Source organism: Oreochromis aureus, linkage group 23, assembly GCF_013358895.1.
Source record: "Oreochromis aureus strain Israel breed Guangdong linkage group 23, ZZ_aureus, whole genome shotgun sequence".
NCBI classification, from domain to species: Eukaryota; Metazoa; Chordata; class Actinopteri; order Cichliformes; family Cichlidae; genus Oreochromis; species Oreochromis aureus.
In genome coordinates, this window is record NC_052963.1 from 33,163,279 (window position 1) to 33,186,370 (window position 23,092).

Genomic DNA, 23,092 nt, shown 5'->3' on the forward strand with positions numbered 1-23,092 from the left:
GTTATGCTGATGACATCCAAATTTACTTCCCCTTGAAACTGGATGGCTCCATCTCACTGCAGCCTCTGCTTAACTGTCTACATGATGTTAAAGAATGGTTAACACAGTAGCAGTTTTTGATATGGGCGGCATCGTGGTGGAGGGCGGCATCACGGGCATCGGCAAAAAAAAAGTTGCTCGTACTCTTGCTGCCCTGACGTCTTGCCAGCGCATTTTGGGGATGGCATAGGCACCGATCGGTTTTCTATCGCCCATTTGCTGGGAGTAAGGGCGCCCTCCATTTGCGAGGTGCGCCTGCTGCTTGCGGCACAGGGAGGAGAGGGCGGGGCGGCGGGGGATTCTCTGGCTGGCTGGAGCGGCATTTAATAATAACTCGCAAAATAAAACAAAATAAAAACAAACCAACAAACACAAAAACACCAGACATTATGATAGAGACTTGTAATCTGCACCAGTTTTTCAGTTTCAGTTTTTTCAGTTTTTCAGTTCAGTTTTTCAGTTGTTGTTGTTCAATGTTTTTTCGAAATTCTATACGCGAAAAGTGAGCGCGAGAGCCCTCGGTGCGCCTGCTTGCTGCTGTGCTGAAATCAAAGTAAACTTTATTGTCATCTAAGCTATATACAGTACAGTATATAGAGAGACGAGACGACGGGGCTCCAGTTACAGCAGTGCAAGTAAACAAACAATAAATATAAGAAGAGTAAGAAAATATCATTCCCGCGCTGTAAGAAATCTCTGAGTGTTTTTAGATAGCTCTTTTAAATTGGAGAAGCAAGTGTCCAAAGTTGTGAAAACCAGCTTTTATCAGTTACATGAAATTGCCAAAGCGGAGTCTTATCTTCCTGCTAAAGACCTAGAAAAACATATTGATGCCTTCATCACCTCTAGGCTGGACTACTGCAATTCTCTCTATTTGGGTCTTCAACACTCATCTCTCCATAGCTTGCAGTTAGTCCAAAATGCTTTTTATGTTGTAAGTCAAGTGCACCCCTTTCCTTCACAGTGGTGCATCTTTGCCCCGACCTAAAAGCCCAAGCTCACTCACAGTTTAGTTTAGCTTGAGCCAAAGTGAGAGAAAGACAACATCTGGTAATCAAAATTGATCTGGAAGAAGTAAAGATCATAAAAGAATCTCATATTTCAACCTGTGGAAGAATCATTAACGGTGGTTTCTAACCCGGTTTATTTTTGGCACCCTGGGACTCCACCACTTTTCCTGTCACTGATGTGCAGGTCTCCCGAGGGACCAAATCTGCTGCCACCTGGGCCTCTTCGCGCCCCTATTGGCATCTACACACATCTTGCCGACGAGGACCATGGCCCAGCAGATACCAGCACTAGTCTGTTTCTAACTCCCCAAATGCCCCTGTGCCCCAAATCATGTCTAAGTAGTAATTGTGCTAAATTGAGTTGAGATGTGATGTGCGGTAACAGTGACAGGTGCATGCTGCTGTTGCTGTCGTTTGCCAGAGATCGATGTAGCATGGCACGGTGTGATTCAGAGGTCATGGACGACATGACATTTCCTTTCCCACCTCTTTGCTGCACTTTACTTGAAAGAGTTTAGTTCTTTTCTTAGTCATATCTCAATAATACACATATTTTTAGATTTAGTATGATGTATACTTTCCAAGGTTATCATTGTTGACATATAAACCTACTTAAATCTAAAAAAAAGTTGTCCCTTTAACTTCATAACTTTTATTTTTACTTTAGAATCGGTGGTGTTCGGTTATAGTTGTCTCATATACTCTCACAGTGAAAACAAGATATGCTGAAAAAAGCTAGTTGACACCTTTTATTGAAACAAACTGAACAATGAACAACAAATGAACACAAATTACATCTTCCAAGGCATTCTGGGAATTGTAGTTCGAAAAAGTTTTTTTTTATTGTTCCTTCAATCCATCTTCTTCCACTTGTCTGTGTTTATTTGTAGAATATATCAACATATATCGGATAAAAATGTGTTAGTGGTGGTTAAGCCTTTGTGCCATAATTTACAGCAGGTATTCTTTTTACTTTTCATGAAAGTGAAGTGTTGTCTAATTAAGGCCGAGCTTGCAGCATGAGTGGTTTTTCCTCTTTTTTTCAATCTAGATTTGTCATCTTTGTCTTTTATTCATTTATTTTTTATTTTATTTGTATTAAACAACTGCCACACACAATCATTCTATTTTTCCTTTTAGAGCTTTGTAATTGTCTGAGCATTAATCTTTTTTCTTTGTGTTATTTGTTTTTTAAAATTAGGATTATGTCTGAAAGCTGATGTTTTCTTACAGTTCTAACAGTTATTTTGGAAAGGAAAAAATATGAGTCATATATGCTTGAGATTAGAAAAATGTGCTTCATAGGTTATCTGCTCAGGATTAACGGTGATCTCTTTCCAGTGTAGCTGAGTGAAAGCTCTGTCAGCACTGGCACACCATTTCTGTTAGACTGTCTCTTTGTTAGACACAAAATAGGTGAAAGCTGCCAAATTAGACCAAATTAGGTCTTATTCTAGCTCATAACCATGTATAGTAGTCATGACCTGAAAGCCTCACTTTTGAATATCATGAGACTTGTGTGCACGTTGTTAGTGTAGACTTTAGGAAAACACTGTTTCCCACACATAATTTTACTCAGGTGAAAGAATATAACTAAGTGTGAGAAAATAAAAGCTAGAAATTAGAGAAAAATCTAAACTAACTGAAAAATGTGTGTCCACTTTACCAAAGAAATAAAAATATACAGTTAGCATTTTATCCTTTTGAGAGAGTGATTCAATCCGTGATTTATATATATATATTTTTCAAGTGGACAGACTCACTTTTATTTTGAAAGCTAGTTTCACCAAACAAACTACTCCTGGTACTTCCTGTCATGTGTTATGTTTACAAGGTAGGTCACCCCAGACACACATAAAAAAAAAAAACAAAATCAAAAAGTACTTAGTAGATTTAAAGAAATATATCATATAAAATGGGTTTAATAATTAATTTATGTATATATAAATATATATGTGTGTGTGTGTGTGTGTGTGTGTGTGTGTGTGTGTGTGTGTGTGTGTGTGTGTGTGTATATGTGTGTGTGTGTGTGTGTGTGTGTGTGTGTGTGTATGTATGTGTGTGTATATATGTATATAACCCCCCCCCCCCTTCCCAGCCCCACCATGAATACAATCTTCGGGAAACTGTAAAAGTTTGAAAGTAGTTTTAAAACATTTCTTCTCGGACAGATTTCGAACAGCTGCTGTTTCCTACTGCTGCCTTACAGGCACAGAGCTCGTTCACTATAACGTTGCTTTAAATTCTCTGAGTTGGCCAAGGTTGGCAACGGACAGCAACACGCACACACACCCATGAGCAACTCTATCCCGTGTTTTCCACGATTTCTGGCCAGATCACATTTTCTGCTCAGCTGGACATTTCCCCAGATGTCTGAGCACAGAACGTGCTGGACTCAGACACTCAAAGATCAATCAAAGTTAGTGCCCAGGTCTCAGGCCCTCTACTACTCAGGAAAGCCATCAAAGCCATTGGCCAGATGTTGGCGCTAACGCTAGTCCAGGTTCTCTTTTTTTTTTTCCTCAGGAAATCTGGATTTGGCCTCAAAAGTCTGTTTGTGTTACACACACACTCCTGTAAGCTTTGTGTGTGTGTGTGTGTGTGTGTGTGTGTGTGTGTGTGTGTGTGTGTGTGTGTGTGTTGCTTCGAGCTGCAGAAAAATAATATTAGCACTTGCTAAACCACACTGGGTAAATAAAGGTATAAATAAAGAATCCAAACCACAAAGCAGTGGCACGCAACTTAAGTTGATGGTAAGACAAGCAAACAGGAAGTGAGGCATATTTTCTAAACACTTAATAAGGTCCCAAGTTAGCTGTTACTTTCTCAGACAACATTGCATGTGCAGAAAGCACAGTAGTTAGTGTGTGTGTGTGTGTGTGTGTGTGTGTGTGTGTGTGTGTGTGTGTGTGTGTGTGTAAAGGGTGGCCTTGATGGTGATACTTGGGGGAGAAAAGCTGAAGATGGTGTTATAAGAGAGTGGCCACGTTTCATTGTTTGGTATCTGTAGAAGAAAATGGGTCAGGGCGGCGAGCTCTGAAACATTCTGTCGGCATGCAGCTCAAAGATTTGAGAACAACAGATGAATTCTTTGCTTTCTTTGTACTGGCATGGTGACAGAAGGCTAGCTCACACGTGCGTCAGTACTTCAGCAGATAAATTAGAAGGCAAGGAGCACGAAGGAAATATTGGAAAAAACCTTTGTAATAAATAAATTTGTGGACTGATATTTAAATTGTCTGCTTTTTTGTTAGTGGGGTTGGATGATTGGTAGAATATTTTCACATTTGGCAAAATCAGTCAGCAGGTGTTTGATTTGTTTTGTTTTGTTTTTTTAAAGGATTTTTTTCATTTTAATTTTTTTTAATGTCCTTCTTGAGAATTCATGAAATTGTACTCACAGCATCAGTTTTTTTGTTTTTCTTTAACATCCCATCAAATATTTCACTCTTGCTTGATGTCTAATGGTAATACTTATACATTTAGAACAAAGCACCATTGTAGAAGTCTCAACTCCAGTCACCTTTCTGATCCTACTGCGCCAAACATAATCCTCGGTATGCTAGCTACGTGCGGACGATATTTCACTGTCAACACCACATGTTACAATATCTGCACGCAGGTTATTTAACAGTGTACGTGATCTCCATAACCTCTCTGAAAGTCGTGTTCGTTGGGTTACCTGGTTTGTCCAAGCTAAAATAAAAACAATTTGGAAAAAGTGTAACACACTGCCAAAACCTATTAGTGAGTATCAGCAGACAGATAATCAGACTGTGAAAATATATTTGTTTTCCGGCACAAGAAAGGTTAATAGAAATAAAAATAGATTTTTTGCCAAAATTCTAATTTTTAAAATTCGTGTGTGCGCATAATTGCTTGATACAAAAGTTACCAGCTGAAAAAATGAGCAAGTGTACTTACTTTCTGTGAACAGACTCTTCAGACTCTTCAGAAAATTTAATGTAATTTACATATATTATTACATATTGTTATGAAGTACTTACAGGTTGTCATGTGTATTTTCCCTTCTGGTGGAAGGTTTTAATAAATATAAACCAAAGCATGCAAGTTTAGTTAATGATAATGTGTGTGTGTGTTGGGGGGGGGGGGGTATTTTTGTTTTTTTGGGTAATATAAAATATACCCAGGTGCTCGGCAGTAAAACTCCTAATTAAAAGTGAAAAGTAAAACATTTTTTGAGATAAAATTACAGAGTACTTTTGTTTGCATTTTGAATAGGCTCAGATTGTCAGACTGCATGGAAAGACTCCAAAATAGAGCTTGTTCATCAACATTATTTCCCTGGAGGAACGTCCTCAGCACCTCGTCTGCTGGTTACTTTCCATCCACGCCCGGCTGCAAAAGAAAAATCTCAAAATAGGAAGCATATGCTAGAACAAGGAACGCCACTTCAAGCAATACCCATTCCTTAACATTAAGACTGCGTACAGAAACTGGAGTGAGGTTGAGAAAAGACCTAGTTGTCAGTTGCTTGTTCTCAAAACACGCTACAGTACTTGCAAAAACAGAAAAAGTTAGTGTGAAGGAGACATGGATAACGATCCCAAACTGGCGCCCACCAGTAATTATGATGCGAGTACAAAGAGATTTTTGCCATTCTGAAGGGAAAAGGGGAGTGTAGGTGTATTAATTCCTATTCCTTCCTGCTTCCTCGACTTGGAAGTTCAGATTTAGAAAAATAGCCCCCCTCCCCTCCTTCAAAAGGAAAGAAAAAACAAGAACTGTCACATTGACTGACGCCAATCGTATGTAGCATCTGTGTTCCCACTACTGCTCCCTATAGTATATGCCACACTGTGGCAATGTGGGAAACTGACACTGTCAATTTATCAGAACAAAAGCATTCCTCAGCAAGAGAAATACACATCTTTGGGCCCTGGAGACAAAATTCATTCCACCCCCACCCTTACCTGCATCTAAACAGAATGTAGGACATTGACAACACCAGAAATAGAAATTTCAGTCACAATTATCATTTTTGAATTTATCCCCTGCAGTCAAAAGTTAGCGTTTCACTTGAGGAGTTAGAGAGAGACTTTAATGCCAACTTTCTTAAAGTAAACAGCTGCATGAAAGGCGATGTGGATGGATTCAAAATTGGACCATTTCAGTTTATTTCTTCAGATCTTTTCTTCTTGAAATGATTATTTATTATTTGTGACAAACTTGTTTTTATTTATGAGGTGTGCGTTGTTTTTTCAGGTGTCTGATCCTGTAGCCCCCGCCATCACTTTGTGTCAAATTTGGGTAAGTACCCGACCTAATTTTTCCTCCTCTTCTAATGTGTTCACGGACCAGACAGGCTTCCATGAACGCTGCATGTGTTTCCATACAAAGTCTGGTTTTATTTCTTTATTACCATACTTTAGGTCGGGCATTTTACATGCATATCTGCAGGAAAACTAATGTGATGCTTGATTGGTAGAGGTAGTTAATGAGGAGTGGCCGTTTTTGGTTTTCCTGTTTAGACATTGAACCAAAAGCTACCTTACCTTTGTTTCTTTTATAACACCATTTCATCAGGATGTGCATTGTGATGAGTAAGTAGGATGCACATGTAACTCGGTGAGTTCTGTTTCTGTCACAAGTACAGCAAATTTGGAGGTAGGAAATTTTAAAACATGTACATTTATGATTAAATAATTTGCAACTTTTTTCAATAAATGTGTAGCAAATTCTACTTGTAGTTTGTTGTTTTTGGAAGTTTATTAGTTACAGATACTTGTATATTATTCAATGTATTTGCGTCATAGAAAACTGGCTTAAGGGTGTTCCCGTGATGCAGTCTTAATTTAGTTAGATAGCTTTGGTGAGGAGAAAACAGATCATGTGTTTTAGATACCAAATGTGGGAAAAATCGGGCTCCTTTTAAAAAAGCGGAACTTTGTCTAGTTTTCCACTACTCAGAAAGACCACAAGCCTTCAGCTCCGGTGTGCTCCTATTGTCCTGCTCTGAGCCAAACCCTGCATAAGAATTTATTTGTGATTGACTCTGATCTACAGCGAGGTTACATGGATACCTGGGGAGTTTTCTGCAGGTGTGTCGTGATTTTCAACTGCATTACTTCAGCCTGAAAACAACGGTTACGTGACTCACTGTGGTGTTCTAAACAGCATTAAAAACATTAGTAAAATTCTGAAATTACCTTAATTTTACCCATCCAGAGCATCATGCTTTGGGTTGTTACAGTCTCCATACTACATACTTCATTATGTAATTATTTTTTAATGAATTTGTTTTTGCTAATAATGTGCACAATTGCGTTTAATTAATTTTTAGGTGCATGACACTCAAAAAAAATGTTGAAATTGTGTGAATTTAATTTTGTATGTCTAAAAAATGTAGAATTTGATCATTGGGTCCTTAACACAAGGAGTCTTCACCCTGATATTAAATGGTTTTATAAAATTCTTATGCACCAGGAATTTTATCTGATGTTCTCTTGTATATCCTCATGACCACACACGTCTTGAGGGAATTTCTTCACATCAGTTCACTTGACGTCAACGATGAACTGATAGATTTTGGTGATCAGAGCACAACAACATGACTCCATGACCAGGGTTTCCGTATTCACGTGGACCTCAGTTACAGAATACCACACCGCTTTCCAAATTATTATGCAAATAGGATTTTAGCATCATAAATATTCAGTTTTTTGTTTTCAGTTAAACTCAGTGGCGATATTGTGTCTCAAGCTACTTAGGATCACTGATATAATTTCATAATTAGTGATGTCATAATTAGTTTGCTAGGTGAGCCCAATCAAAGGGAGCCTAGCATGCCACAGTTTTCAAACAATATCGGAAAGAAAAAGGATCTCCCTGTCGCAGAAATGTGTCAGATGCAGTGCAGTGCCTTGGACAAGGCATGAAAGCATTAGATATTTCATGAAAACTTTAGCGTAATCATCGTACCGTGAATGAATTTGTGGCTGATTCAGAGCACAGAGAGGTTTGTGCAGGTAAAGGCATAATGAGGACGGTTTCTGCCAGACAACTTCATCGGATTAAGAGAGCAGCTGCTAAAATGCCATTACAAAGCAGCAAACAGGTATTTGAAGCTGCTGGTGCCTCTGGAGTCCCACGAACCTCAAGGTGTAGGATCGTGTAGTTGTGCATAAACCTGGCCATCCCTAAAAAAAAATACAAGCAGAAGCAGCTGCAGTGGGCCCAGAAATACATGAAGATTATTTTCAAACAGTCTTGTTTAGTGATGAGTGCCATGTAACCCTGGATGGTCCCGATGGATGGAGTAGTGGATAGTTGGTGGATGACCAGCGTGTCCCAACGAGGCTGCGATATCAGCAAGGAGGTGGCGGAGTCATGTTTTGGGATGGAATCATGGGGAGAGAGCTGCTAGGCCTCTTTAGGGGTGTGAAAATGACCTCATCAAAGTATGTAGTGTTTCTGACTGAACACTTTCTTCCATGGTCCAAAAAGAAGAACTGTGCCTTCCGTAGCTAAATTATCTTTATGCATGATAATGCACCACCTCGTGCTGCAAATAATACCTCTGTGGCATTGGCTGCTGTGGGCATAAAAGGATAGAAACTCATGGTGTGACCCCCATCCTTCCCTGACCTCACCCCTACCTTTGCAGTATCCTCAAGCAAAAGATCTATGAGGGTGGGAGGCAGTTTACATCAAAACAGCAGCTGTGGGAGGATATTCTAACATTGTGCAAAGAAATTCAAGCAGAAAATGCTCAAAACCTCACAAATTAAATGGGTGCAAGAATTGTGAATGTTATATGAAAGAAGGGGTCTTATGTTAACCTGTAACCTGGCCTCTTAGGATGTTTTTGATTGAAATAACTTTTGTTTTCTTCTAATGCTACAAATTCAACAAATTACCATTTTCACTTCTTTACAACCAATACATTTTTTAAAGCTCTTTTGTGGATAATAATTTGGAACAGTGTAAATAAAATTTGAAATGTGCTCTAATGGTTGGTGACTTTGAAAGTATACTGACTTTCATTTGCAACAACTATGTAGGAAAGTCCGCAACAAATATAATTTGCATAATAATTTGGAATGCGGTGTAGATGCCATTATTAACAAAGGGAAATATGTGCTTTAGACAAAAAATATTTTCATTAAAAACATTTTTTTCATCACCTCTAACGGGTGGAGGCAGATGGTTGCCCTTCCTTGAGCCTAGTTCTGTTGGTTCCTTCCTGTTAAGTACTTCCTTTCCACTCTTGCCAAGCTCTTGCTCATAGGGGTTTGTCTAATTGCTGGGCTTTTCTCTGTATTATTATAGGGTCTTTACCTTATAATATAAATTGCCTTGAGGTAATTGCTGTTGTGAATTGGTGTTATATAAATAAAATTTAATTGAATTTAATTAAATGGCCAACTATATTCCTCTTTCTGATCTCTAGTTAACATCCTTCTTTGGATTGTGATCTTTTTAAGGAAATGTGTTTCAAATTTGGCAAAAGTGCTCAGACTGAGAGAGAGGTCAAGGAAAAAGGTCATTTTGACCTCAAGACATGTTTTTTGTTGTTGTTTTTTGTGGCATACCTTGAGTATTAGTATACACGAGTTACAATTCCATTTAATAACCATTAAGGCCCAAGTCACACAAGCCTAGAGAATAGTTGACGTTGGTCTCGCAACTACTTGTTGGAAACCGCCTGCCAACCACTGGCTGGAAACCATAAACCAACAGCTGGTTGGCTACCACTGTTTGGAAACCACTGGTTGCGAGGGTTAAATGTGTAATCCATAACTAGTGGCAAATAGTTGCTGAAGGCAATCTCTGTGAAACTGATTGCTAAGGCCCCTTTCACACAGGCCTAAAGGACCAGTCAGTGACCCTCAGGCAACGGTTGCTTGCTAAGGAAAAGTGTGGACAGTGTGAATGGTTGGCAAGTCATTGCTGGTAGTTGCAAGTAGTCAGTAGGGAAAAACTGGTCTACAGTGTTGGACCACTGGTTGTTTTGATTGTTTTGAAAAGTGCAGGTTGCATCTGTAAGGCACAGCTTTGTTTTTGAAGGCAAATGCTCTCCGCTCCAGCACTTTTCCAGCTTCACTAAAGCTCAGAAAATACTTGATGAGTGTTTGCAGATAAGTCGCTGTATTACATGTAGACTACGAGTGACTATGGCTGCAGGCAACCAAAGCAATCAAAAGGAGGTTTTTGAGGCACCACCCTCTTTGCAAAAATGTTTAAAATCAAAATGATGGTACCTGTTGGTAATTTAGTGTTGTCGCAAAGTTTTTCGCTGCTCATTAAGTATGCACTTGGTGTATTAGTTAAGGCCTACAGTGAGTCTTTGTCTTTATCTCCTGATTAGCTGCCTCTTTGTTGGCATTATTTCTGATAAGCTGCTGAGAACTCCTTTAACAACCACATCAAACTTGTGTTTCTGTCTTCCGATAACACTAATGGTTCTCGCTGTAATTGATTTCAGATGCAGTTTATTGATTGATCAGTGCTTCAGTCACACTTCTGCATCTATAATCCCTGTGGAGATGTGCAAGCTTGATATTTTTTTTTTTTTTTGTCAAACCTGTTGCTTGAATTGTTTTAGATCACCTGAATTCACTTTCAAGTCACTTTACTTCTATTAAGCAGCGAATACAGTTTCACAGAAATTTCACAAATCATAAAAGCAGACGTTAAGATAAGCTCTGAGGTGTCTGTGCTTAGCAAAGCATGCACTGTTGTTGAAAACCAAAATTTGATATATTTTTGAAACAGATGGCAAGGAGCTCATGTGGGAACTTGAGCTTTTCTTCACTGAATATGAAAATGCTGAACAGGTGGTCCAAGAAGCTTCATTCCCTCCTGCAGCTTTCATTAACTGACTTTCATTCTTCTAGTAATAATACGCTTATTCTTGCCCTTGGAGAGGGACAGACAAAAGAGCTGCTGCTTTTTTCTAGGTAAGAAATGGAAAAAATTGAGGCCTTGCTATATAGTATTAGACATCAGCATCACCCAAAATCATGAGACACACGTGCAAGCGTTTTAATGATCTGATAAGCATCCAGAATCTGTTTCATTTACTTCATAGTTGTGTTTCCAAGTCTTTTTAGTGGTTATGTGAAATACCTAGCAGTGGGATTTGTTCTATAGCTGGTTCTCTATCACTCTGCATAGGCAGAGCTACCTAAGTCCCACCCATTGTGATTGTCCAGCACAGAAGCTGTGCACACAGAAGTATGTGAAATTATTTAATTTTTTTAAAAGTAGCAGACATGGTTCCTCTGTGCAGGGGTTCAAGCGGGAATTGGCTAGTGGGGGAAACCCCAACATTCAGAGAGGTGGTGCAGTGTTGGGTAAAGAATCGCTCAGAAAAAAAGTCGTATAATAATTTGTATTTTTAGTGCTTTTAATATTTCCTTTCTGGACAGGCTGTTATCAGCTGATGTGCTGCTGTTCTGAGATTTACTGCTCTTTGTGGATTTAGACAACTGAATTCAGCGAGATAAAAGCAGATGTTGCATGAGCTAATATGGCTCCTTTGCAGTCCCTCGACGCAATAAAGTATAAAAGGTAGAATGTGGTGAGTGAAACTAAACACTAACGGCTTAAATTGATTTCCCTTGATCTAACCTCGCGGTGACCATTGAGACCAGAGTTTGCTCCACACAGTTCCTTACAGTGCGTCGCTGTAAAGTGTACCACACTGCTGCAAAGTAGCCACTACCCTGGCCAGTATAGTCATAAAACATACATTTTGAATAGCACAAAATAACCAGAAATGACTTTAAAAAAATGTATTTAGCAGATAACTTCATCAATACATCATGTAAACTGATTTTAAGGAAACAAAAATGGTAACTAGAATATTAAAATGCTATATGTAAGATCTCAAAGGTTGTATAGAGTTACTCCAAGATGTAGTGCTTTACGCATTTGCCAGTTTGATTCTGGGAGGAGACACAAATCCCAGGAAAGTCAGAAAATCTACCAAATCGAACATTTGGCGCTACCCGCTGTAGTGACCCCTTGGGAACGAGGGAGGAGCCAAAACTAGCTTCTTCATCAAATGTCCCTGAGCTGAGCACTCCTTATTTTTGCAAATGATCTCTCATCATCCTCTGCTTTCTTCTCTTTCTTCCATCTTTCTGTACGTCTGAGAAATGGTGAAAGATGTGAAGTTGGCACACAGGAAATAGAGAAACTTTAGCTTTAGCTGACAGATTCACTTTTTCATTGCTGAAATCTGTTGAGCTGTTTGGAAAGTTGCATCTGAACTGATCAGCTACGTTACTATGGTCACGCTCGCTCCTCTTCAGCAGAGCGAGCTACGTGAAGAAGCGCCATGAATGTATGACTGGGATAAGTTTAGAGTTTAAGACACTATTTTCTGATTTGTTGAGTATAATTGTGACAGAAGCAAATTTAGGCTGCTTAATACAAAACATTAGCGAGCTTTATATTATTTTGCATTAAATTTCTCATTATTCGAAGGTGTTGGGCAGCTATTCTGGATTTCAATCCCGCTCACATCCACCTCATGTGATACCTGGCTAGCTAGAATACCATCCTAGGAAGTGTGCTCCGTTGGCATAGTTCCCCTCTCAGTACACTCCAGTGTGCATTGTGGCAATAATATATTACATTACAATCACTTTGAAAGCCACAGTGGGTGTTTTGCCTGTTCTGTGGGGTAGCAGAATTTGAAAACTTCACATCATGCATGAAATTACGACTGGTATACCACTCAGCACTAGTTAGGAATATCCTCGTTATGATTTGTAACAGTATTTTAATTTAGTTATCCAATGCTTGACCTTTTGCTGACTTTATTAAAGTCAAATAAAAGTGTTATGCCGTCCTTGGCATGTCAGCCTAAACCGCAGTGTTCGGGTATGCTGTAGAGAAACTCTTTATAAAGAAATAATTTCAGCTTTGGTTAAAAACAAATCATCTGCAGCATTTTTCTTATATAATGCATTCAAAAAGTTGTGGGTTTACATTTATAACGCGTAAGGCTCGAGAGAGATGATGCATTATTTTTAACATGCAGAGGACTAAGTGACTGTTTCAAATTTATTTAACAGATGAAAAGCATTTACATCCTGTTTTTAATTTAATTTTACATGCGTTAATTATAATTTGGAAATTCTGAATAAAACAATATGTAATAATTATACCTGTAAAGCTTCATCTAAAATTGTTGTTGAAATCTGTTTCCTTTCACAACAGTTGTCATGTGGTAGACAATAAGGTGAGTCATTTCACAGAAAGAGAAGCATTTCTACCCAAAATGACCTTTAAGTCATCCTTTAAAAACTAAATTAGCAGCAGCTGCCAAAAGTGTTGAACATTTAAGGTGGGATTTGACTCCAAATCAAATGGTTTTAAAGGTAAAGTAGTGCAAACCTGCCTTTACACAGAGATTGGTTTCATTTCTCCTTCAACAGTAAAGGATCACAGAAGCAGAAAAGTGAATTGATGGATACCACCGCACACGACCGGGCCACAGCACTGGTGTAAATTTAACTTGCCGGAGATGCTTCTTGGTTTCTCACACTGTTTGTTTGGATTGCTGGCTCACAGTTTGGGTGTTTGGGCCAGATTCTTGAAGCACACATCAAATCGACGGATGACTAGTGAGGCTGGCTGCCAGCTGAATTTCAAGAACAGTTTAGCTTCACAGTAGAATATAAAATGCTTAACTCTTTGTTGAGCCAGAGACGGGCTTTCTTTGACTCATTTCCGTGAAAGGACTTTATATAAATGGATAAATCCTTCAGGTTTTACTGGACTCTCCGGGGAACTGCATCAGGGAAGTTATGTTATGTCCTCTGTAGGAATTGTTGTGGTCTCTCAATCAATAGTCATGAATTGCAGCACCAACGATTGTTCTGTTTTTATTCTTCATGTTCCTCCCAGTCCTAATACCATCCTACCATATGTAGAGAAATCACGGCACCTGAATGGAGACATCTTTTTAGAAAAATATAAGTCCTAACTCTGAATCGTTTCCCTCTTTACATTCTCTCCAGAGCTTTTCCAACCTCATAATCTTGGCAGCATGCTATATGTGCATTTATTGTTAAAAGCTTTCATGACTGAAGCAAAACCCCATGTAGAAAAATCTGATCCAAACATGTTTGCTTGGTTTTAGCTTATTATATCTAAAACAAGCACTTCGCTGCTCATATCAAGCCAGTAAATTGTGTTTTAGTGGCTACTACCTAAACCTATTTTTTTTCCTCATATGCATATTGATATGATTTATGTTCATATGATACATGAGTAGCACAAAGTGACACATTGTTTTTTACCTGGAAAAGCAGAAAACATGGCCATCCAAAACAGTCAAGATGACCACAGCTAAGGGCATGAGGGTTTTTGTGCCCACTTTGGTGCCAAAGCAGGCCCCTCATGCCATACAGTGTATGGCATACACCATGCCGTAGAGCTGCAGTGTTTCCCACCTATCCCTCTGATATGTCAGTGCCACTTTAGAGATACTGGGGCCATGAGACTAATGTAGGCTCCGGGAGGATTTTTACTCATCACTCCCCTATTTCTGTGTGTGTTGCGTTTGCAGGGAGCAATAGGCTCTGAGCCTAGATGAGAAACTCTGTAATAATATGTGAGCTGCCTCACTGTGTTGCTCAGGATGCTGTGTAGGGACGTTACCACGTGGTTGGTTCCACTGAGTCTAAGTTTCACGCCACAAAAGAAGTGTTTCAAGTATCCTGTTATTCATTGTTTCTTGTAAATGTTCAGTGGAGGCACGTCCTGCTGGCTCTGATAACCTTGTGCCCACATTTAACCAAATATTTGACTGGTTTTAAAATGTAACAGAGCGACGGCACAGGAAGACAAACTTTCCTCTCCAGGCATCTGGCAAACATCAACAGCACCTTGTTATAGCAGCAACTGCAATGACTGGACTTTATTCATTTGCATTTTTTTTTTTATTATGGGTCAATGAAAAATCAGCCCCACCGAACTCTCCTCAGAATATTTAATGAAAGTTTTACCTTCATATTTTGAATATTTTCTTAGTTACAGGCTCTTGAAGTACAAGGGGCAGACTGAAATTTTGCACTTTTTAACTTTATTCCAGCATTTCTAAAACTGATTTCTGCTTATTACAATGATTTGATGAGTTGGTATCCAAATGCTAATTAAAAATGACACCTTTCATACACTATTGCTTATTTTGAGCAGCCATCCCTGACACTTTTTTGCTGATATCGCCCTTGAAAATGTACCCAAAATGCATTTTTTTTGAAGTTTTCTCCAGCAAAACCTCAGAAAAACAGATCAAACTTCCACTGTATCAATGCTTGTTTCTCAGCGTCACAGACATTAAGCTAGTGCAGTTTATTTAAACTACGATATATCTCATGATACTGAAGCTCAAAGTTAGTTTGAGATAAACCACGGAACAAAAACCCGATTTTGGCTTTAAATTGCGACAGTTGGAGTGGGTGTAAAATTGATTTGGCTTCAGTTTTTTTTAAAGGAGCTCTAATGTGTTTTTCAGCACTCAAAGTTTCATGTACATATCCCCTGTACTTATGAAGGCATGGCGGATCAGAAATGCCCGCAGGGCCTGTAACTGAAGAGAAATTGCATTTGGCTTCATCTAAATAAACTGAAGTTATTGTTCCAAAAAAAAAAAAAAAAAATCAGCTGATTCTGAGGGATGTCAGGTGGGAACTCTTTTTAGATTTTGTTGATTTTATACTGAATGACCCTTTGAATGTTTATCAAAATGATACAAAACGAAACTGTGGCCAAAATGTGACGTTGTTGTTGTGTAATGATTTTCAGGCGGATTTTTTAAATAACTCGCGATGAGCTTTAAGTTGTTTAAGACAGACATAAGTATGCACTAATGAGAGTCTTTATAATTGGATTATTATGGTGGATGTCATGTTATCAGGCCTTATGACTTCCTTGAAAATGTGGAATTCCTTATTTTGAGGAATGTACAGTCGGCACTGATGACTTAATCATATAAAGTCATTTCTTTTTTCTCTTTTTTCCAAGAAATGAAACATTTTCCTTAATTTCTTGTAAATATCCTATGTAAAGAAAGTCTTGCATGATGTCTTTAAATGCTTATTTTTACATGTAGAAAAAGGGAAAAGCTTGTTTTATTGTTAAATTTAAGTTTTTGTTTTGTTTTTTGCTTTTTTCATTCCTAATCAAATGTAATCATTCTCGTACCTGACAGCTTTGATCCTGCGTCAGCATGTCTGAACGCCCCGCGTGGCCTGATTGGATGGTCGAGAGCAACAACATAGAAAAGCTGTTGAACAGAAGTTTGTTTGGTTTGCTTACATGGAGCCTGAAGTGTTTTACATTCATAAGCACTGCTTAACGGAGAGCTGCGATAGCTGTGTTGTGGTATCTATTACCATGGGACTGTGTGCCTCATTAACATCAAATTTGGCAGATTTGGATGAATGAGGCTGAGAGTGCAGTCGTGTCACAGGGGTAATCTTTCTCACTTGTTTTCCATTTTCTTTCCTGCCTGCTCACCTCTTCTTCATTTCTTTCTTCACTCTTTCAGCCTTGAAAAAAACCCCCAACTCATCATTAGAAAGAGATTCTGCCCAGACCAGCCTCAGCAGATAAGACTCAGTGAGTTATGATGGCCGAGGTGGACATGGCCAAGTGGTCAGAGTGAGATTACACTGCATCTGAAATAAATATTTACTTGAGATATCTGTCCTGAAGATGTTATCGCACACAGCAGCGCTGAGGGCAGATACTCTGTCACACGCTGTTGGTTCATGCTGTCTTAAAGCTGAATGTACCAGACACACTTTATTCAAAAACCATTTGTTTGTACTGGAGAGAGTAGGTTTAATTTCTTTTTCAGAGGTAGACTTTGTACTTTTAGACTTGCAGGTCCTACATCAGATGATTTCATACTCCATGTGACTGATAATGCTGCTAATAAATTGGAGTTTTAGTTGCCAAAATTCTAAGGTTAGTCCAGAAATGAATGGACAATATGATGAGGAAGCTTTTTCTATACAGTCTATGTCTGTGAAGCCTTGCTGGAGCTCCTGAGGGTGCTGAGGTCACGTTGTAGTACTTTTACAACTGTGCACACCGTTGGTTTATTCAAGACTGATTCGAGTATTTTTGTGTTATTACTTTATCAACGGACAGTGCACGACAGAGGTGAAGGAAATGCAGTAGGGGTGGAGTGGGTGGGGACGAGTGTCAGGGTGATTTGGGACAGCAAGAGTGAAAGGAAGGTTTACGAGATGGTAGTGAGACTAACTATGATGCATGGTTTGGAGACGGTGGCGCTGACGAAAAGACAGGAGGCTGAGCCAGAGGTGGCAGAGCTGAAAAAATTATGGTTTTCAATGGAAGTGAGCAGGATGGACAGGATTAGAAGTGTGGACATCAGGGGGACAGCTCAGGTTGAGTAGTTTGGTTAGAGAGGCGAGCTTGAGATGTTTTGGACATGAGCAGAAGAGGGAGAGTGGACATACTGGACAAAGGATGTTTAAGCTGGGGCTGCCAGGCAGGAGGAAAAGAGGTTTGTGGATATAGTGAAGGAGGGTTGGTGTGACACAGGTAGAGAGAGGGTGAGATGGAGGCAGATGATCCATTCTGAGGACCCATGAAGAGTGCAGGTGAAAGAAGTAGTGTCATAACATTGTTTTTGTATGACTCCTTTCATAGCCAAAGTAAAAATCTTCAGCATTCTTCAGCAATGTCTGCATTCCTGCGAATGCACAGGTAAAAACTCTGATCCTCTTCAAAATCAAATATTTCTGGTCAAATTCCAAAGCAAAGTGCGTTAATTGCTAATTCTCAAGTGGTGGACTGTGTTGAAGTTTGTGTGAGCATCATTAGGGTCAGCCATGTTAGCAAGTTTGCAGAAATTATATGTGAAGCATTAAAAAAAAGTCCATTAAAATAAAATAAAATAAAATGAGGATTCAGTCAGTCCCCTCTGTTTTTTCCATATTTAGAACAAAATACTGGTTTATCAGAGGGTGGTTGAGATGTGATATAGTGTGTATCCATCTTTGATCTCACTTATATAAAAAAATTAATTATTGAAATAGTGAAAAGGGTCTCTGGCAATATTATGGTTTTATATGTTTTATGTTCAAGTTTAATTGTAGCATTTGGTATCGTGTCAGTGATGTTTTTTAAGTCACAGATATTGATATCTACTGTATATTGTCTTCAAATCTTTCAGTCGGCCTAGCTCGAAGTACAAAAAATATAGGGAAAATTCAGCTTCTGCTTGCACCTCTTTTTTTGCTTTCTTTTCACAGTTGCTTTTTTAAATAATTAATTTCAACCTTTTTTTCATTACAGCACTGACAGTTAGGCTCTTATATTCTCAAACCAAACCAAGAAGACTATCTGTATCCGATTTTGTCTCGCTTAGAGGTAAAAGCTGGTTAAAATCAAGCGCTTTCTTGTACAGATTTAATACACCGGAGTCTTAATTTACTGTATCTCAATTATCAAGAGCTGTAATAGCTCGGATAGCAAACTTTACAACAGCTACAAGGACGCTCTGACTAGCAAGGAGCATATTTAGAATGCAGACACAGTGAGCATGAATCTATTTCAGTGAATCAATGCTGCTCCGTCGACAGGGAGGGGCCACGCGCCTTAGCGCAGCGATGGAAAATAATTGTGTATTGAACTGGCGTATGATAGAGCAATTGTAGCCTTTATACTGAGCTCTGCAGCTGGTTTGTTGGTTGCCATCACACTGCATGTTTACACACTGAGGATAAAGGAGTGCTCTTAAACAATTACTGCAGCTTTCCACGAGAAACTGGAGCACAGGAGGATGCACAGCTGAGCCGCGATCACCTTCTACACGGAAAGTGAAGAGCAGAAAACAAGTAAATAAGACGTGCTTAAGAGGAAAAGATTAGATTAAAACAAGCCCAGAGTGATTAAGAGAGCTGACATAGATACCTTGGTTGGATTTTTGGATGTGCCAGTGAGCGGGTTTTGGATTAGTTGGAAGCAGCAGGGACGCGTAAACAGCAGTAGCCATCAGTCAATTAAGTGTAAAGCCTCCCAAAAACAACTAGTTTAAATTTGCCTTTCATTTAATCTTCTTTGAGTGCCAGTGAGAGTCACAGCGCTGCAGAGTGAGCAGTGGAGAAGTGAGAGATTAAGAAAGAGTCCAAACAACTGGGCACGAGGACTAAGACATTAAAAGCAGCCCCGCTCATGCTGCACAGATGCTTCTGGCCAAGCAGGATTTCAGCACTTTGTTTTTGTGCAGGAGTTAGACAAACATCTGATTCCTTTTAACAAGTTATCCGCAGATGAATCGTGGATGTCCAGATGTATCCAGATTTTAGATTTACTCAGCCGCCTACATTTCACCACTCAGCCGAGGCTATTCAAAATCATTTGAAGAGGGAAAAAAACACACGTCGGTGATCTGATCTGTTTGTCAGATCGATCAGTAAGAAAATTCCCGAGACTCCCCGAGTCCTCATCAAGCGTGGCTGCAAATCTCTCTGCGGTGTTCACTGGTGTGAATGCAAATAATCAAATTACATTTACAGCACGAGAAAAACAAAGCCTCCTGACCTCGAATGTTTCACAAACAAGGAAGTACTCCTCATTAAAAGCAGACATTGTGTCTTGCAGGTTTATATTGATTAATGTTCAAATCGTCATCTTTTCAGGGACATCGTACTGATTAAAAGCAAAATTTAGGATTTTTTAGTTTTTCCAAAAACATGCACATGTGGTGGAAAGGCGATTTCCCTTTAGGCTCCATCCTGCCAACAACTTTCACCAACAAGGGATTTTTCTTATTTTTACATGTGACAAAAAATCAGTTAGTAAAAGCCCCATTATAAGGTCTAAGCTACCAGTTTAATTTTTTATGGCTAAGAGTCACTTTAGAAATGCTCAAATCCATCAAGTCTTTTTTCACCCATCATCAATGCCAGAGTGAAATCCATGAAAACTCAATCAAAACTTCACATTTTTTCTTCTCTCAAGTAAAAGCTGTAAATTTAGAGAGAGTGAGTGAATCATAACCTCATATAATCAAACACTGATACTGTTGAACCTGTTTAAAAAAGTCTCTTTTCTAACTACTAAAGTGGAGACACAAGCAGTAATGCTAAATGTCTTTTATTCGTGGTGTTACTAGGCACCCTCTTCACTGAATCCACTTTCAAAAGAATTTTGTATTTTATTTATTTATTTTTTTAAGAGGTTAGGAAAATGCTCTTTAGCTAAATGGTGTTAAGTGATGAAGTACATGTTAAAATTGATGTAAAACATGGTGTAGCCACTATTTATTAGTTGCAGGGCCAGATAATCACATTACAATGGTCCAAAAAACTCCAGGTTGGGTCTCCAGTTAGCTGAGGTGAAGCCTAGCCACACTTGACACACTGCCCCAAGTGGACATTAGAGGAATTGCAGTTTTTGGGAGCGCTGCATTGATTTGTCAGCCCCTGAGGTTGCTGCTTGGGAGATGTTTCTGAACATGATTAACATTGCAAAAGGATTATGTGAACCTAAATAACCCTATCTTTTTTCTGTAGCATGCTATGTCTGTGAATACTCTAGCAAACAGCTGGAGATGCTGGTTACCATAGCTGATGCCAAATGTAACTTTGAAGCCACAATTCATTTTTAAACTGATAGCTGTGGTTAATGTGTTATGTACCGATCATGTGAAAATACGACCTTAAAAAAATGTATAGAAGGGTGTGTCAGCTGATCAGGACAGCAACTTCTGACCCACTTTTAGGTCGACAACTTGTAAAGACCTTAGCTACTGTCAGTATAGTTAAAGAATGTCACCGTTTTGGACACAGCTAACTATCCGTCTGCAGTAATTCACAAGCTCTTTGTTGCACTCCCACCGTGGCTTAGAAACTTGCAGTGCGCTTAGATGCTGGTATTGTGCGCCTTAAAAAGAAGATGAGGAAACTCTGGCTTAGTGTGACATGATGAAGTTATGGGCCTAAAGCTCCTCATTGTTATGTATCTGTGGTCCTGCAGTCCAGCACTGTAGAATATAGAGTGTGAAGGAGAATATATGAGATGCTGTCTTCTGTGTGTGCAGCTGAAGTAATACCTGCAAGTCGAAACAAAGGGGCAAAGCGCCCTGGCTCTTTGTCGGCATCTTTCATCGGGGCCAAACCCAAGTGATTTGGAAACAATTGCAATGTGAAATCTGTGTCTGCTGCAATTGCTTAAATGGCAGCTCAAGTATTTAAACATGCTCAGATGATTTAAACTCATGCCTCTGTGCTGTGCTAAGGGGATTCCTGAGCAAAGTCATCTGCATTCAGTAAACAACGCGTTATTGATGAGTTGATTTTATGTGGCTTTGCCAGTGAGCGAGCCGGGGAAAGGATTAAGTCCCCAAGCCAAAACCCAATACAAGTTTGAATAAGGGGATAGATGTGCAGCGCTCATTGTAGAAGGAGAGGATAAGCTGTGTTCAACATTAAAATAACAGCTCAATACCTGTGATACGAAAAGGTTCAGAAAGCTCAGACGTAAATGGGAAACGAGCCCGTTTACTGTCTCAGAATGATAAACCGTCCACCAAGAGTCCACGATAGGAAACATGGCTGCTCCAATACTGTGTTTGGAAGAAGTTTGACTTAGTTTTTTTTTGTTGATAACAGCTTAGCGAGGGGCAGCAGCGGAAGATTTTTTTTTTTTTCTTTTTGAAGATGCTTCATCTGCTGAAGGACTGAGTAAGAGAGGAAAGGTCTAACAACAACAGCAGGTGCTGTGAGGAATCCAAAAATGTTCTAATCCACCGTTCTTACCGTACAGAGATTACAGCTTCTCTGACATGTTTCAGTTGTCACGTCTTGCCATTGTTGCTCGGGGAGAGTGTAACCCAGGTTTGGAGCGATAATTTACAGATGTCCCCGAAATGCATCATATGCAGGCAGTCAACAAGTAACTGTTTAGTAAAGGGGACAATGGCAGTTGTGCAGAACACGTAGATGAGAAGATGTCATTTACTTTTTTTTTCTTTTTTTTTTTTGTGGTCTGTGGTGGAAAACCAAGCGGGCGGCAGTGGTGATGCGGTGAGCTGCTTCAGGTACAGGTGTGACTGAAATATAGTGCAGCAAGTCCAGTTGAAGTAACAGATCAACCAGATCAACTAAACATTAGGGATACTCCGATCCAATCCCATCCTGTCAGCGCTGCTCGCATGATCAGGAATGGCAATGACAATTTTTATTAATATATAGCACATTTCATTACATGTAAATTTCATGTAAACTTTCATTACAAGCACTACCTGCACACTTGGATGTAATTCTGGGAAAAATTAATTAAACGTGAAATACTATCATTTACCCTAAACTATTATATAAATGCTAAACTCAAATTTTATTGGATCACTGAGACCGTTAACTTCATAGCATGAATATTTCCTCCAGTTTTAATACTTTGAGGTACAGGCCCTCACAATACAAAAGGATGGGTTGAAGTGTTGTATGATAATAAACTGCTGCAGTTTAGTGTCTGCGATGTAGAGTAACAGAAACAAGCTGGGGACAGTTTAAAGGAGCTAAAAGGTCTTCTTTTCACCTACATTTGGATGCCAGGTCCATCTCCTACCTGTGATTCCTTCTGTCAAAGTAAAATTTTAACACTTGTGACGAAACATTTTTTTATGTTCCAGCTTTAGGTCAGAAGTTTTTTTTTAAAATCCTTAGAATTTGATCGTGAAGAAGGTCCCGCCTCACAGAGAGGATTTGCACTTGCATGTATTTGTTTGGACATCCAACTGTGGGATGAACAAAGCTGACCCAGCAAGTTCTGCAAACTCACAGCAATATTTTAATAACCAACAGGGTGGAAATGACTACAGAAACAAACACACGTGCTGTCAAGCAAAGGTTAGTCTTAAATTTGGATTATGAACAACTAGGGCCACTTTGCAATTCTCAACCAGCAGATCTTAATTAAATAAACACAGTAGTACAAAGTTGAAAAAATTCTCATGCTCTTCTTTTAAAATTTCATTGTGCTGTCAGAAAAAAAGAGGACTTTAAGCCTCAATATCAATACAG

At 39.2% G+C, this 23,092-nt stretch overlaps 1 protein-coding gene across 5 annotated transcripts in view; it reads left to right on the forward strand.

Moving 5' to 3' along the window:
* The window catches only part of LOC116312983 (LIM domain containing preferred translocation partner in lipoma), a 180,364-nt gene that overhangs the window by 26,069 nt on the left and 131,203 nt on the right, over window positions 1-23,092 (forward strand). For 4 of the 5 annotated variants that reach the window (XM_031730526.2, XM_031730525.2, XM_039606736.1 and 1 more), the window contains one exon: window positions 6,276-6,320. The exons of the other annotated variant lie outside the window; for it this stretch is intronic. The gene's annotated coding sequence lies outside the window, so the exon portion shown is untranslated. The remainder of the gene's footprint in view (window positions 1-6,275; window positions 6,321-23,092) is intronic. 5 annotated transcript variants of the gene reach the window in all.